General features: G+C 40.8%; 1 pseudogene; it reads left to right on the forward strand.

The window, feature by feature from the left end:
• Nucleotides 1-360: 360 nt before the first annotated feature.
• On the forward strand, nucleotides 361-1141 carry LOC101044833 (small ribosomal subunit protein eS1 pseudogene; annotated as a pseudogene).
• Nucleotides 1142-17376: the final 16235 nt, after the last annotated feature.

Raw genomic sequence — 17376 nt, forward strand, 5'->3', positions numbered from 1 at the left:
TTTAAGTAAACTAAAGAGCACAGCAAAAGAAACTGTCAACAGAGAAAACAGACAACCTACAGAATGGGGGAAAACATTTGCATATTCTGCATTCAACAAAGGTTTAATATCCAGAATCTATAAGGAACTTAATTCAACAAGCCAAAAACAATCCCATTTAAAAACTGGGCAAAGGACATGAACAGACACTTCTCAAAAGGCAATATGCAAGCAACCAACAAACATGTGAAAAAATGCTCAACATCATTAATCATCAGAGAAATGCAAATCAAAACCACAATAAAATACCATCTTATACCAGTCAGAATGGATATTATTAAAAAGTCAAAAAATACCCCTTTTGACTCTCTGAGCAGCACCATGGCAGTTGGCAAGAACAAGCGCCTTATGAAAGGTGGCAAAAAGGGAGCCAAGAAGAAAGTGGTTGATCCATTTTCTAAGAAAGATTGGTATGATGTGAAAGCACCCACTATGTTCAATATAAGAAATATCAGAAAGACACTAGTCACCAGGACCCAGGGAACCAAAATTGCATCTGATGGCCTCAAGGGTCGAGTGTTTGAAGTTAGTCTTGCTGATTTGCAGAATGATGAAGATGCATTTAGGAAATTCAAGCTTATTACTGAAGATGTTCAGGGCAAAAGCCTGCCTGACTAACTTCCGTGGCATGGATCTTACCCGTGACAAAATGCGTTCCATGGTCAAAAAATGGCAGGCAATGATTAAAGCTCATGTTGATGTCAAGACTACTGATGGTTACTTGCTTCGTCTGTTCTGTGTTGGTTTTACTAAAAAAATGCAACAGGCAGATACAGAAGACCTCTTATGCTCAGCACCAACAGGTCTGCCAAACCCAGAAGAAGATGATGGAAATCATGACCCAAGAGGTGCAGACAAATGACTTGAAAGAAGTGGTCAATAAACTGATTCCAGAAATCATTGGAAAAGACATAGAAAAGACTTGCCAATCTATTTATCCTCTCCATGATGTCTTTGTGAGAAAAGTAAAAATGCTGTAGAAGCCCAAGTTTGAATTGGGAAAACTCATGGAGCTTCATGGTGAAAAGCCACTGGGGATGAGACAGGTGCTAAAGTTGAATGAGCTGATGGATATGAACCACCAGTCCAAGAATCTGTTTAAAGTTCAGATTTATAATAGTGGTTAAAAAAAAAAAAAAGTCTTACTTGTGGAAAAAAAAAATAAAAAGTCAAAAAATAACAGATGCTGGCGAGGTTGCAGAGAAAGGGAACCCTTGTACACTGTTGGTGGGAGTGTAAATTAGTTCAGCTACTGTGGAAAGCAGTTAGGAAATTTCTCAAAGAACTTTAAAAAACTGCCATTTGACCCAATAATACCATTACCAGGTATATACCCAAAGAAAAATAAACTGTTCTACCAAAAAGACCCATGCACTCATATGTTTACCACAGCACTATTTGCAATACACAGACATGGAATCAACCTAAGTGCCCATCAGTGGTGAATTAGATAAAGAAAATATGGTACACATACACCATGGAATACTACACAGCCATATAAAAGAATAAAATTGTGGGGAGGTCCCAAGATGGCTGAATACGGGGCAGCTCTAGAATTCAGCTCCCAGCAAGAGAGATGCAGAAGCCCAGTGGTCTCCACAAGTCCAAACGAGGTACCAGGTTCATTTGTGGGTCTGGTTGGACAGTGAGTATAAACCAAATAGGGCAAATTGAGGCAAGGTGGGGCATTGCCCCACACAGGCGGTGCATGCAACTGACCATAGGACCAGGGGATCTCCACCTCTGGGACTTCGGTTTGGATACAAGGCTCCACCCAAGCCCTCTACAATGCACAGAACAGGAGAACTTTGCTGGGCTGAAAAGCCTCAGCCAGCTGCCTGAACAGGGCAGAACAGCAACTTCAGCTGGTGCTGGGGCTGTCAGCATAGATCTAGGTGGAAGCACTGGCTAATGCTGAGAAAGCCAAAAAGCCAGTGGGACAGAGCTACCTGCCCCCCAGAAAGAACGGGAACTGAATTCAGGGAAATAGGCCATATGGCAGGACGGGTCTCCCCCCACAAGCCTAGCAGGCTAAAAAAACTCTCACTTCAGCGTTTCACATCCAGAACATCAGTTAGAGAGTGGCCAGGAACAAATGAGCGTAGCAGTGCGTGGGGGGAAGGAGGGCAGCCTCCATTGCAGAAGTCGGCCTAATTTTCCTGAGCAAATATAAGATGCAGGAAAAATACACAGCATTTTCACTGAATCCATGGCAGCCCAGCAGCACCTCTGCAGGCAGACAAAGGAAAGGCCACCTCCCTGAGCAGCTACCTGAGATCAAACCTATAAAAATTCAACAAGATTGGAAGAAACCAGCACAAGAAGGATGAAAACATCAAAAATCAGAACACCTCTCCCCCAACCACAAGATCACAACTCCTCACCAGTAAGGGAACAAAGCAGGATAGAGAACGAATTTGATGAATTGACAGAAGCAGGCTTCAGAAGGTGGGTAATAACAAACTTCTCTGAGTTAAAGGAACATGTTCTAACCCAATGCAAAAAACTAAGAAACTTGAAAAATAGTTAGATGAAATGCTAACTAGAATAACCAGCTTAGAGAAGAATATAAATGATTTGACAGAGCTGAAAAACACAGCACAAGAACTTCATGAAGCATACACAAGTTTCAATAGCCGAATAGATCAAGCAGAAGAAAGAATATCAGAGATTGAATGTCAACTCAATGAAATAAAATGAGAAGGCAAGAATAGAGAAAAAAGAGTGAAAAGAAATGAACAAAGCCACCAAGAAATATGGGATTATGTGAAAAGATCTAATCTATGTTTGATTGGTGTACCTGAAGTGACGGGGAGAATGAATCCAAGCTGGAAAACACACTTCAGGATATTATCCAGGAGAACTTCCCCAGCCTACTGAGACAGGCTAACCAGGAAATACAGAGACCACCACAACAATACTTCTCTAGAAGAGCAACCCCAAGGCACATAATCTTCTGATTTACCAGGGTTGAAATGATGAAACAAATGCTAAGGGCAGCCAGAGAGAGGGGTCGGGTCACCCACAAAGGGAAGCCATCAGACTCATAGCGAATCTCTTGGCAGAAACCCTATAAGCCAGAAGAGAGTGTGGGCCAATATTCCACATCCTTAAATAAAAGAACATTCAGCCTAAAATTTCATATCCAGCTAAACTAAGATTCATAAGTGAAGGAGAAATAAAATCTTTTACATACAAGCAATTGCTGAGAGATTTTGGCAATACCAAACCTGTCCTACAAGAGCTCCTGAAGGAAGCACTAAACATAGAAAGGAAAAACCAGTTCAAGCCACTGCAAAAAAACAAATGGTAAAGACCAATGATGTAATGAAGAAATTACACCAATCAAAGGACAAAAAAACCAAACAGTAGCAAAATGGCAGAATCAAATTCACACATAACAATATTAACATTAAATGTAAATGGACTAAATGCCCCAATCAAAAGACACAGACTGGCAAATTGGATAAAAAGACAAGAAACATAGGTGTGCTGTATTCAGGAGACCCATCTCACGTGCAAAGACACACATAGACTCAAAATAAAGGGATGGAAGAACATTTACCTAGCAAATGGAGAGCAAAAAAAAGCAGGACTTAAACAATCCTAGTCTCTGATAAAATGGACTTTAAACCAACAAAGATCAAAAGAGACAAAGAAGGGCATTACATAATGGTAAAAGGATCAACACAACAAGAAGAACTAACTATTCTAAATATATATGCACCCAATACAGGAGCACCCAGATACAAAAAGCAAGTCTTTAATGACTACAAAGAGACTTAGATTCCTGCACAATAATAGTGGGAAACTTTAACACTCCACCGTCAATATTAGACAGATCGAGACAGAAAATCAATAAGGAAATCCAGGACTTGAATGCAGATCTGGACCAAGCAAACTTAATAGACATTTACAGAACTCTCAACTCCAAATCCAGGGAATATACATTCTTCTCCGCACCACATGACACTTACTCTACAATCAACCACATAATTGTAAGTAAATCACTCCTCAGCAAATGCAAAAGAACAGAAATTATAACAAACAGTCTCTCAGACAACAATGCAATCAAATTAGAACACAGGATTTAGAAACACTCAAAACTGCACAACTTCATGGAAACTGAACAACTGGCTCCTGAATGTTGACTGCATAAACAATTAAATGAAGGCAGAAATAAAGATGTTGTTCAAAACCAACATGAATGAAGACACAATGTACCAGAATCTCTGGGACATATTTAAAGCAGTGTCTAGAGGGAAATTCACAGCAATAAATGCCCACATGAGGTCCAAGGAAAAATCTAAAATCGACACTCTCTCATAAAAATTGAGAGAGGAGCAAGATCAAAGAACTTCAAAAGCTAGCAGAAGACAATAAATAACTAAGATCAGAGCAGACCTGAAGGAGATAGACACACACAAAAAAAATCCTTCAAAAAATCAACAAATCCAGGAGATGGCTCTTTGAAAAGATAAACAAAATAGATAGACCACTAGCCAGACTAATAAAAAAAGAGAGAGAGAAGAATCAAATAGATGCAATAAAAAACAATAAAGGGGACATCACCACTGTTTCCACAAAAATAGTTTGTACCATCAGAGATTTCTACAAATAACTCTATGCACACAAACCAGTAAATCTGGAAGAAATGGACAAATTCCTGGACACTTGCACATGCCAAAGCCTAAACCAGGAAGAAGTTGAAACCTTGAACAGACCAATAACAAGGGCTGAAGTTGAGGCACCAATTAATAGCCTACCAATCAAAAAAAGTCCAGGTCCAGATGGTTTTACAGCTGAATTCTACCAGACATACCAAGAGGAGCTGGTACCATACCTTCTGAAACTACTCCAAATAATACAAAAAGAGAGAATCGTCCCCAACTCATTTTATGAAACCAACATCATCCTGATACCAAAACTGGGAAGAGACTCAACTAAAAAAGAAAACTTCAAGCAAATCTCCATGATGAACATTGATGCAAAAATCTTCAATGAAATACTGGCAAACCGATTGCAACAGCACATCAAAAAGCTTATCCATCATGTTCAAGTAGGCTTCATCCCAGGGATGCAAGGCTGGTTCAACATACACAAGTCTATAAACATAATCTATCACATAAACAGAACCAAAGACAAAAACCACATGATTATCTCAATAGATGCAGAGAAGGCCTTCAACAAAATTCAACAGCCCTTTATGCTAAAAACTCACAATAAACTAGGTATCAATGGAATGTATCACAAAATAATAAAAGCTATTTACAACAAACCTACAGCCAGTATCATGCTGAATGGGCAAAAACTAGAAGCATTCCCTTTGAAATCCGGCACTAGACAAGGATGGCCTCTCTCACCATTCCTATTCAATATAGTATTGGACGTTCTATTAGGCAAGAAAAAAAAAAATAAAGGATATTCAGTTAGGAAAGGAGGAAGTCAAACTGTCTCTATTTGCAGATGACATGATTGTATACTTAGAAGACTCAATCATCTCAGCCCAAAATCTCCTGAAACTGATAAGCAACTTCAGCAAAATCTCAGGATGCAAAATCAATGTGCAGAAATCCCAAACATTCCTCTACACCAATAACAGACAAACAGAGAGCCAAATCAATAGTGAACTCGCATTCACAATTGCTACAAAGAGAATAAAATATCTAGGAATACAACTAACAGGAGGTAAAGGACCTCTTCAAAGAGAACTACCTACAAATCACTGCTCAAGGAAATAAAAGAGAATACAAACAGATGGAAAAACATTCCATGCTCATGGTTGGGAAGAATCAATATTGTGAAAATGGCCATATTGCCCAAAGTAATTTATAGATTCAATGCTATCCCCATCAAGCTACCAATGACCTTTTTCACAGAACTGGAAAAAAACACTTCAAACTTCACATGAAACCAAAAGGGAGCCTGCATAGCCAAGACAATCCTAAGCAAAAGAACAAAGCTGGAGGCATCACACTGCCTGACTTCAAACTTTATTATAAGGCCACAATAATCAAAACAGCATGGTACTAGTACCATAATACCAGTGGTACTGGTACCGAAACACCAGTGGAACAGAACAGAGGCCTCAAAAGCAACACCACATATCTACAATCACTTGATCTTTGACAAACCTGACAAAAACAATCAATGGGGAAAGGATCCTCTGTTTAATAAATGGAGTTTGGAAAATTGGCTAGCCATGTGCAGAAAGCAGAAACTGGACCCATTTCTGACACCCTACACTAAAATTAACTCCAGATGGATTAAAGATCTAAATATAAGACTTAACACCATAAAAACCCTAGAAGAAAACCTAGGCAAAAACCATTCAGGACATAGGCATAGGCAAGGACTTCATGACTAAAACACCAAAAGCATTGGCAACAGAAGCCAAAATAGACAAATGGGATCCAATTAAACCCCAGAGCTTCTGCACAGAAAAAAAAATCACTAGAGTGAACCAGCAACCAACAGAATGGGAAAAAATTTTTGCAATCTATTCATCTGACAAAGGGCTAATATGCAGAATCTACAAAGAACTAAAACAGATTTACAAGAAACAAACAAACAAACCTATTCAATAGTGGGTGAAGGACATGAACAGACACTTTTCAAAAGAAGACATATATGAGGCCAACAAACATATGAAAAAATGCTCATCATCACTGGTCATTAGAGAAATGCAAATCAAAACCACATTGAGACTTCATAAACCACACTCCAGTTAGAATGGTGATCATTAAAAAATCTGGAGACAATAGATGCTGGAGAGGATGTGGAGAAATAGGAACACTTTTATACTGTTGGTGGGATTGTAAATTAGTGCAACCATTGTAGAGGACAGTGTGGTGATTCCTCAAGAACCTAGAAATAAAATACCATTTGACCAACAATCCCATTACTGAGTATATACCCAAAGAATTATAAATTGTTCTATTATAAAGACACATGCACACGTATGTTCATTGTGGCACTGTTTACAACAGCAAAGACTTGGAACCAACCCAAATGTTCATCAATGATAGACTGGATAAAGAAAATGTGGCACATATACACCATGGAATACTATGCAGCCATAAAAAGCAATGAGTTTGTGTCCTTCATAGTGACATGGATGAATCTGAAAACCATCATTCTCAGCAAATTGACACAAGAAGAGAAAACCAAACACGGCATGTTCTCACTCATAGCCAGAGTTGAACAATGAGAACATGTGGACACCAGGAGGGGAGCATCATACACTGCAGTCAGCTGGGGGGACTATGGGAGGAACAGTGGGGAGTGGAGAGGGTAGAGAGTGACAATGTGGGGAGTAGGTGATGGGGGATGAAGGTGGTTTACCACCTTGCCCTGTATGTACCTATGCAACAATCCTGCAAGATCTGTACATGTACCCCAGAACCTAAAGTACAATAAAAACAAAAGAATAAAATTATCTCCTTTGCAGCAACATGGACGCAGCCAGAGGCCATTACCTTAAGCAAATTAGTGCAGGAACAGAAAACCAAATACTGCATATTCTCTCCTCTAAGTGGGAGCTAATTACTGGGTATTCACAGACATAAAGAGGGCAACAATGGACACTGGAAACTACTGGATGGAAGAGAGAAGGAGAGAACTAAGGATGGAAAAATGGCCTGTCGGGTACTATATTCACTACCTGGGTGACAGGATCAATTGTACCCCAAACCTCAGCATCAAACCCACACATTTACCCCCTGAATCTAAAATAAAATTTGAAATAAAAAAAAAAGAAAAACAGTACGCCTGAGATAACATGTGATGAGCAAGACTTACATAAGGTATACATCAAAAGATTAATACTATTTATGAAGCAAGCTTCCTTTGTGGATTTGAAAATACAATTCAACTTCCAATCCCAATCCTCCCTCAACCATATACACTCCATCTTGTTTCATTTTAAGTCAAGATTATTTTTCCCAAGGAAAACATTTATTGTGTGTTTACTGCATATGCTTATCTGGGAGCTTATTAGCAGAATCCTCTCCAACAACTAAAAATATGTAGGGCTAATCTGATGTTGAACAAAAAGTGATTCTATAAACATTTGGGATCCCCATCACCTCCTTGTTCTTGACACTCTGTGAATCACTGATCCACATCTCCCTGGGGCTTCCAATGCTGCTGACATGAAGAAACTGCTGCTTAAATTACATCAGGCTGAAATGAGCATCCTGAGTCAGAGCTCCAACCCACAGAGGAGGATCAGCTCCAAGGAGGCACATCAGAGCTGACAGACCTTAAGGTAAACAGTTCGACTGTAAAGTGCAGTTTTATGGCCCCAGTAAGTGATTTCCACTCAGCCTCACAGGTGTATGTGCCTATTTTTTTCTCTGTTGAGGAAATTGTAATATCTACTCTTAGCAGCACAAAATCTACTCTCCCAGTGAGTGTATTAAATGTCCCTCCAGTTTCCAAGGCTTAGTTAAGAGCTTTGTAAAAACAACTACATATTTTACACAGGTGGTTGCTAAGCATTTTGATTGATTCTCTGCCTACAGGTACTTCCAGTCAAGAACTCATTCAATTGTGTATAAAAGTGGTTAAGGATCTTTCTTTCTTAATTTTTTTTTGTACCATATCTTATCTAAGGTAGTGAAAACTAGATTGGCATTAGCTGACATGTTGGGAGTATCAAGACATCTAAACTAACTTACGTGTTATCCCTACTAAATGCCCAGGTCCTGATATTTTGGTACCCTTGTTAGAAGGTGCACTTCTACCTCCAAGTATCACCTTTAGTTTACCCTCTACAGTGTGAACAGATAAGTCTCAGGAAAGGAAAAAATTTCCTCTGGTCATTAACAGAACAATAGAAAGGCAAACAAGAACCACAATTGCCCGTGATTCAGGACTTTGGGTGTTACCTTCCACTTACTATCTTTGATGAACTGTGTTAATTTCCAGTAAATGTTCTTATTTTCTATAAAAGGCATGATATAGATTAATCTCTTTGTGTTCTTCCTAATATCTATATTGTATACGATAGATATTCAAAAAATATCTTGAATTTAACGACTCAGGTGGGGGTGAAAGAGAAGATTTTCTTAATTTTTTGGAAAACAGATAGTCCATAAATAGGCACAGTCCTTATTATAATCAAGGTAGATGTTTGACCCCATGTTTCTCTTCCCTTCCCCGCACATTCTGCTTTAGAAGGTCTCTGTCTGATTCCCCTGTGAAGCTGCCTTCACTCTTGGGAGGAGGAAAAGCAAAACAGGATGGACCAGATTCAAGAATCTCCTATTCTTCAAATGCTCACAACAAATTTTCCTACTGATGAGTTTTTAAATATCTAGATGCTATAATTCTTTTCTTATAAGTCTGGTGGACAGAATTGTTCTGAAGCCTTTGCTTATTAGGGAAAATTTATTGAAAGGAAAAAGAATTATCAGTCCAAACTTTTCTGGATGACTTTTAAATAGATGCAAGTCTTAAAAGTTAACCCAGGATTCCTCCTGGAGACTGAGTGCAAACACATTTTTAAAACTAATGAAATGCTTCTGGTTGCTAGCATAGTCCTTTTAAACCAGTCTCCTTTTTGCTATACTAAACCTTAGCTTCTCTACTTTCGACATTGCTAAGCAAAGTTTTCAACCCTTTGGTTATAGTCAGCATGTGCCTACATTTCTGCTTATTTGAAAGGAAGACTGTGAAGTGCTGAGCCTTTCTGCTTTTAGCTCCTTGATCTTGAGCCTCAGTTTCCTCACTTGTGAGTTGAAAGAGTTGGAGAATCTCCTCAAGGCTGCAGGGGTGAGGTGGGGCTATCGGAGAAGCACAGACGAGTTGGCCAAGGCAGTTCTATTTCAATCAAACTCCAACCTAGTTGATTCTGTACGATTTTCTCAAAAAGGGATTTTGACTTAAAAAAGAAAAAGTTTACAAACGCCTGGATTAAATGAATGATGACTAAGATTCCTTGGGATTCAAAGTTCCCATGGTAGAGATTAGCTTTACAAATGTACCAGTTAAATGAAATTTGCAGTTTTGTGGTTGTTGAATCTTTCGTTTGGTTTGAAAAGCAGGTAATAGCTATGCCTTCTCCAAGGATGAGTTTTTGGGGAGGAATGCAATGCTCTCACTGCGGACAGTTCTTCTGCAAAGTTTTGGATCCACATTCCGAAGAAGGTCTGCTTTAGATCATTTGATAGTTCTATTTTTAGCTTTATTTTAGGAACCATCATATTGTTTTTCAGAGTGGTTGTGGCATTTTACATTCTCACCAACAGTGGGCAAGGGTTCTAAAATCCTAACAGTGTGTGGGTATATCTCCTTTCAGTTTTGATTTGCATTTCCTTTATGATTATTGGTGCTGAGCACCTTCTCACAAACCTGCTGGCTATTTGTATCTCTTCTTTGGGAAATGCGTATTCAAATATTATATCCATTTTACAAACTGGTTATTTGGGTTCTGGGGGGTTTTCTCCTCTCTTTTCTTTCTCTTTCTTTTTTTGCTTATTTTGTTGGAGAAGTTCCTTAGATATATTTCAGAGACTAACCCCTTATCAGTATATGGTTTTCAAGTATTTTCTCCCGTTCTTCGGGTTTCCTTCTCACTTTGTTGATAGTTTTCTTCACCGTGCAGAATCTTTTCACTCCTGGGTATATATCTCCAAAAACTGAAATTGGGATCTCAAAGAGATATTTGCATTCTCAGATTCACTGCAGCATAATTCACAATAGCAAAGAGATGGAAACAACCCAAATGTCCATCAACAGATGAGTGTATAAAGAAAATGTGGTATATACATAAAATGGAATATTATTTCGCCTTTAAAAAAGAAGGATATCCTGCCATATGCTACAACATGGATGAACCAGGAAGACATTATGCTAAGCGAAATAAACCAGACACGGAAGGACGAATACTGCATGATTCCACTGAATTGATATATCTAAAACTGTCAAACTCAAAAAAGCAGAGAGTAAAATGGTGGTTGTTCAGGGACTGGGGAAAGGGAGAAATAGGGAGTTGCTATTCAATGGGTATAAAATTTCAGGTTGTGCAAAATGCATAAGATCTAGAAATCTGCTGTACAGTATAGCACTTGTAGTTAAGAGGACAATTCTGTGCCCTTAAAAATGTGTTAAGAGGGTAGATCTCATGTTAAGTGTCTTTATCACACACATACCCTCACATACAAAGCAAAGTGACACAAGACAATTTTAGAGTGATATATATACATATATATCTTTGATTTGGTGATGGTATCATGGGTGTATGCATACATCCAAACTCATCAAATTATATACATTAAATATGTGAAGATTTTTGTATATCAAATATACACAACACTACGACATGAATGAACCTGGAGGACATTATGCTAAGTGAAATAAGCCAGACACAGAAAGACTGCTACTACATAATTCTGCTTAAATAATATATTTAAAATAGTCAAAGCAAGAGGTAGAATAGCTTAATAAAATAGCCTTATTTTGTGGTAAGAATCCTAGAAGGACACAGTAGAACGAAGAACAATGGATTGTACCTCCATGGCTGAGTGAGGAGGTGGTTGACGGTAAGAAAACAGCAGCAAACAAAGCTCATCTATGGAGGTTATGCAGAGAGAATTGCTCTGGAATGAAAGAAAGCTTGGAAGAAGAAAAAGCAGTTACTTACCTTGAAGAGAAGAAAAGAGTGGGTGACAAGCCTTTCACTGGTAGGAGCCTAAAAAACTGAAAAGAAGGAAAGAAAATGAGTGAGAAGTAGCAAAAGAAACAGAATAAGGAGGAGACAGTGACCGCTGACGGGATTTGAGAAGGCTTTCTAAGGAGTGATTGCCAATCAGAGAAATAGTGAAAATAAGAAGGTAAAGATGAACCAAATACAAATGCTGCAGTGAAAAAGGAAATGAACAGTAGGAATGATGACAACAAGAACAAAGCCAAAGACATAATGAGAAGGAAAATAGGACATGGAGGATTCATCCAAGGAAGAGCTGTTTTAAGCCACATGTCCAGGAAAAGGTTGAGTGCTTGGTAAAAACTCACAACCCTAAGATTAGCTTCGGAGTCAAACTATCACTGAAGGTTCTTATTACCACCTCATAAATGGCCATATTCATTTCACAGCTCTTGAAGGGCACAGAACACATTATTAAAGCATCTTAGAGCTACAATCTGAGGGCTAACCATGACCAGCATTTATTCACAAAGCTGCTGTACTTACCATCTGCACAGCACCGCTCTCAATTTTGCTAAAGCCAAAAGAGAAAAAAAGCTCTACGATTAAGAAGAAAAAGTCATCTTAAACAGCTTTTATTAAGCAAAGTGCCCAAAACTCCCTCTCCCTGTTAGGTTTTTATTACACCTTTAAAAGTCAGCAAGGAAAAGGCAAATGAAGATTTCTACACAGACAGGGGGAATAAAACTACTTAAAGAAAGAAGCTGGCATTAGGATCTAGAGAACTTCATTCTGCAAATTTAAAATATTAAGTGATTTAAATATTATGACAAGTTGTTTCTGGGAAAAGAAAACCAACTCTATTATTTATCCATATTCACTATAAGCTCTCTGTGCCCACCAAGGTAGACACGGTGAGAATCCTGGGGTTGCATGAAGCTAATTCAGTGCTCCCTTGAGATCTGAGTCTTTCCACAGACTTCTGCTGATGCTGTCATGAAAACAAAAGTATGAGATGCCTCCTCGCCTTTCCAGCTCACTATCCCAAGTGGGAGGGCAAAACATATGTCCTTGAACTAGAGCCGAAGAAAAGGCAATGAGACTTGGATCCAAGCACTCAGGTTGAACTTGATGCAGAAGGAGTTCAGCGATAGAAGAGAGGATGGTGCCCTGGAAGGTCAGGAAATGCTCTGCATTTTAAAATTCTCTCTTTTAAAATACTGACACTAGTACCTTTTATTGATAATAATAATGATTCTATTTATTTGCCTTAGCCAAAAGAGCAAAATGGCTCTATGATTGAAAAGCAAGCATAATGTTAAAGGGTATGCATAGAGCCACTCAATAATGGCCTTAGATGTTTAGTGCAAATGATAGGCTTGTGCCAAGCCCATGACGGAGCACTTATAGGGTTGTTCCTTCTCGTCGGAAGAGGAGACAGAATCTATCATTGTTTCTTTCTGGAAGGTGACTGATTTGGATGATTTACAAAGTTTGCTCCACAGAAATCCCTCTCTGTGGCAAGACTCGTTCTCTCTCCACCGTGATAGAAGGGGCAAAACCAAAACAACAAAGCAGCCAGGCCCCGTGGCTCAACACCGGTAACCCCAGCACTTTGGGAGGCCGAGGCGGGTGGATCACCTGAGGTCAGTTCAAGACCAGGCTAGGCAACATGGTAAAACCCTGTCTCTACTAAAAATACAAAAATTAGCTGGGTGTGGTGGCAGGCACCTGTAATCCCAGCTATTCGGGAGGCTGAGGCAGGACATTTGCTTGAATCCAGGAGGCAGAGGTTGCAGTGAGCCTAGATCGTGCCACTGCACTCCAGCCTGGGTGACAGAGCAAGACATCATCTTAAAAAAAAACAAAAAACAACATCAAAGCAGCCTGGCAGGGAACATTGCTGAAAGGAAAGAGAGAAGAAGGGAGTGCCTACAGAGGTAGAAGTCAAAGAAGCATTTGGGTTTCTGCAACTCCTCTCCCTCAGCACAAGTACACAGAACTCCAGCACCCATCCCAATGCCCCTGTCACTGACCCCAGCCTGGCCCCTCCACAGCAGCAGGGCCAGTGCCCCAGGGTCCCCTGAATGCAGCACAGGCCGTCTTATCTTTGCCTTGCCTTTTTTTTCTGGATGCTGTCCAAGCCCCAACTCCTCAGCACAGCATTTCCTGACCTTCCAGGGCACCATCCTCTCTTCTATCTCTGAACTCCTTCTGCATCAAGTCCGACCTGAGTGCTTGGCTCCAAGTCTCATTGCCTTTTCTTCGGCTCTAGTTCAAGGACATAAGTTTTGCCGTCCCACTGGGATGGTGAGCTGGAAAGGCGAGGAGGCATCTCATACCTTTGTTTTCCTCATGGCCTCAGCATCAGCCTCACTCAGGGATTCCTTGCTGAGTTGAACTGATTCAAACTGAACCATGAAGAGCAAAAATACAGAAAATCAAACCCCTTCTGAGATGACGATCTGATCTCTCCCACATTCCTGAGCCCATGAAGGGGGTAAGAGGCTTCCCCACCAAAGTCCCCTCTGCTCAGATTTGGGGTCAAACTGTAGCACATGAGCAAATGAGAAATGGTTGGGAGAATGAGTACGTTCATATTGTTTTCCCCCTACCAAATAGGCACATTTACTGACAGAGTCTCATTTACTCTGCCACCCAGACTAGGGTGCAGTGGCACGATCTTGGCTCATTGCAACCTCTGCCTCCCAGGTTCAAGTGATTCCCCTGCCTCAGCCTCCCGAGTAGCTGGGATTACAGACGCCCACCACCACGCCTGGCTAATTTTTGTATTTTTAGTAGAGACAGGGTTTTGTCATGTTGCTCAGGCTGGTCTTGAACTCCTAACCTCAAGTGATCCACTCACCTTGGCCTCCCAAAGTGCTGGGATTACAGGTGTGAACCACCGCACCTGGCCGGGACCTTCTTCTTCCTTTGTTAGCTATAGATTTTTTAAATGGCCTGTTATCTGGGCATGGCAGCAAGGACCTATAGGCCCAGCTATGCGGGAAACTGAAGTGGAAAGATTCCATGAGCCCAGGGCTTGGAGTTCAGCCTGGGCTGCACGGCGAGGCCCCGTCTCCTTAAAACATACCACCTATACTTTTGGAGGAAAACACAGGAATGTGAGGTTTATGAAGGCCAATTTCTGAACCTTAGACATCTTGTTTTTGTCTATTCCTCAATTAATTATGAATTTACTAAAAATATATTGTTACTGAAACAGCAAAAGTTCCCTTGTTCCCCTCACAGGGTGTGCGATGCGGGTGTGGCTCACTTCTTCAGTGCCCTGCTGCTCAATCCTCCAGGGGGAGCATACAGACAGGCAAGGAGCCCCATGGCCCTGTCTAGGGGTGAGTGTTTACAGCTGAAGCCCTCGTGGGCATGTATTACAGGTGCTCTTTTAGTTTAGCCATCCGCAGTTGGCTTGTGATAGTCAGCTCAGTTAGACCCCCTGGCTTAACACAAGGACAGAGGGCTTTCTGTCCCGGGGCTCTTGCCTTGGTGCACCGGAAGAATCAGATCACACGTGAGTGCAACGTTTTATTGAATGGAAGTAGCTCTGAGCAGATGTGGGAGCCAGAAGGGAGATGGCTTTCCCCTGGAGTCAAGCCGCAGAGCGGCCCGGGCTCTCCTTACACCGTTGCAGCCAAACTCCACAGCGTTCTGCCTGTCGGTGGCCTGCTGGTGCACTGGTGCCTGTCGGTGCATTCCTCTCGATGTCCAGCCGCCCGAATGTGCCTCCGCCAATGTGCTTCTCCCCACGTCCAGCTGCCTGTGTGTCTGCCTGCTAGGGTCTCCGGGCATTTTATAGGCACTGGATGGGGGTGTGGCAGGCCAGGGTGGTCTTGGGAAATGCAACATTTGGACAGGAAAACAAAAATGCCTGTCCTCACCTAGGTCCATGGGCACAGGGCTGGGGGTGGAGTCCTATCCAGGGACCATGCCCTTCCTTGCATCAATATCATCTAAACGGACCACACCCTTCCCTTCTCAGCACTTCTCTTCCCATCTCATCATTACTGAGTGGCTGCATTGTGCATTATGATAGGTGCTGGATGTCCACTGATGAACAAAACACACCTGGTTGTTATCTTCATGAAGCTCATATTTTAAAGAAGTTAACACATATATATAACAAAATACAAGTGGGTAGATTGTATAATGTGTGAGTGATACATCAATATGACCACCACAAAAACAAATAGAGACTGCAGAGGGGCCTTTTTAAGTAGAGTGGTCAGGGACACCTATTTTCACTCTGTGTTCTAACTCAGTGTGCATGCACAATTGTCACCTGCATATCCTTGCATGATATCCTGCACGCAGTAGGTGCTTTTCAACATGTCTGTGGTCCAGATGAAGTATGCTCAGGCAGAGCTGGACTTTAACTGAAGATTCCGGAGAACACAAAGAAAGACGAAGCATTTAGCTGCCACCTCCCATCACAGATGTTCCAGTGGCATGTTAACTTGTAACTGGATTGGCTTCTCCAGAGCCCACCCCTTTCCCCTCTTTTTGGGGGTAACTTTAATCTCCAAGTGCTTCATTTTCCACTTTGGTGAGTCACCCAGCCAGAGGATGGAGAATGTAAGTCATTACTTTCTTCATCTTTGCAGATAATTTGATACCATCCTTTTGAATGTTCCTTCTGTATTTAAATCTTGGCAAGGGCCTTCTACATTGTTTGCAATTCTTCTATTCTCATTCCCAGCTTTTTCTGGAAAAATCAAAGAGAATACAATGCAGGACACATCAAGCCACAACCACTTGGCATCCTGGTGGTGCAGGGTTTTTCCCATTCTCCTGCCGCCCTCATTGGCTCCCAGCTCTCACTGTTTGCTTCTAAGGACACTCCCTGGAGACTCTTCCCGGGTACACAGTCTCTTGCTGAGGTGCTTGAGAACATGCTAATCCCATTCCTCTTTCACACCCCCAAAATTAAACATTCCAGAAAAACTATTCTTCAAGGTGAGACTGACTGGCTTAATCTCTGACAGGTTTTCTACTTGTGTTGACATGAGCGACAGAGAAAAATTAGGTGTTCTCCAAGAGGCTCTCTAAGAACACAAAGAAAGGAAGCCCCTTAATCTAAACCAGACCAGAATTCCAATGGGTTGGATGTGTCCTGTACTCCACACATTGTTAGAGCTAGCTCCTCTAATAACAAGGGGGAGTTGTTGGACTTCCAAAAGATAAATTAAATTACCATCCGCTGCCCAGTGCAGCAGTTAGGGGAGTTTTCCTGACCTATCCAAGCCAATCCTTATGAAAAATGAGAGTTATTTACCAACATTCAACAGTAACTACATTAAAATATAAGCCTTGGCCCTTGAGTCAGAGTAAAATTGTTTTCTTGACATTTAGATTTGAATGTTTTCAATGTATTAAACAAGACTCTGCTGTAAAATATTGACACTGTATTTGTCAGCTTCATGTCAGTCCCTGAAATGTTTCCTGTGAATAAACAGTTTGTCCCAGATTTATTTGTAGGTGGCACTAGATCTTTATTCTTATATTTGAGAAATATTCCCTGATGCTCAGTGGATGAGCATCAGGGAACATTTCTCAAATTTAAGAGAGTAATACGTTGTGAAAACAGAGAACTAAATGAGGAGTTTAGACTGTTCCTAAATCAAATGCCAAACTTGTAGTTGAATAGCATATTTGATTCAATTATTGCAAAA

This window comes from Saimiri boliviensis, chromosome 3 (genome assembly GCF_048565385.1).
Source record: "Saimiri boliviensis isolate mSaiBol1 chromosome 3, mSaiBol1.pri, whole genome shotgun sequence".
In the NCBI taxonomy this organism is placed as follows: Eukaryota; Metazoa; Chordata; class Mammalia; order Primates; family Cebidae; genus Saimiri; species Saimiri boliviensis.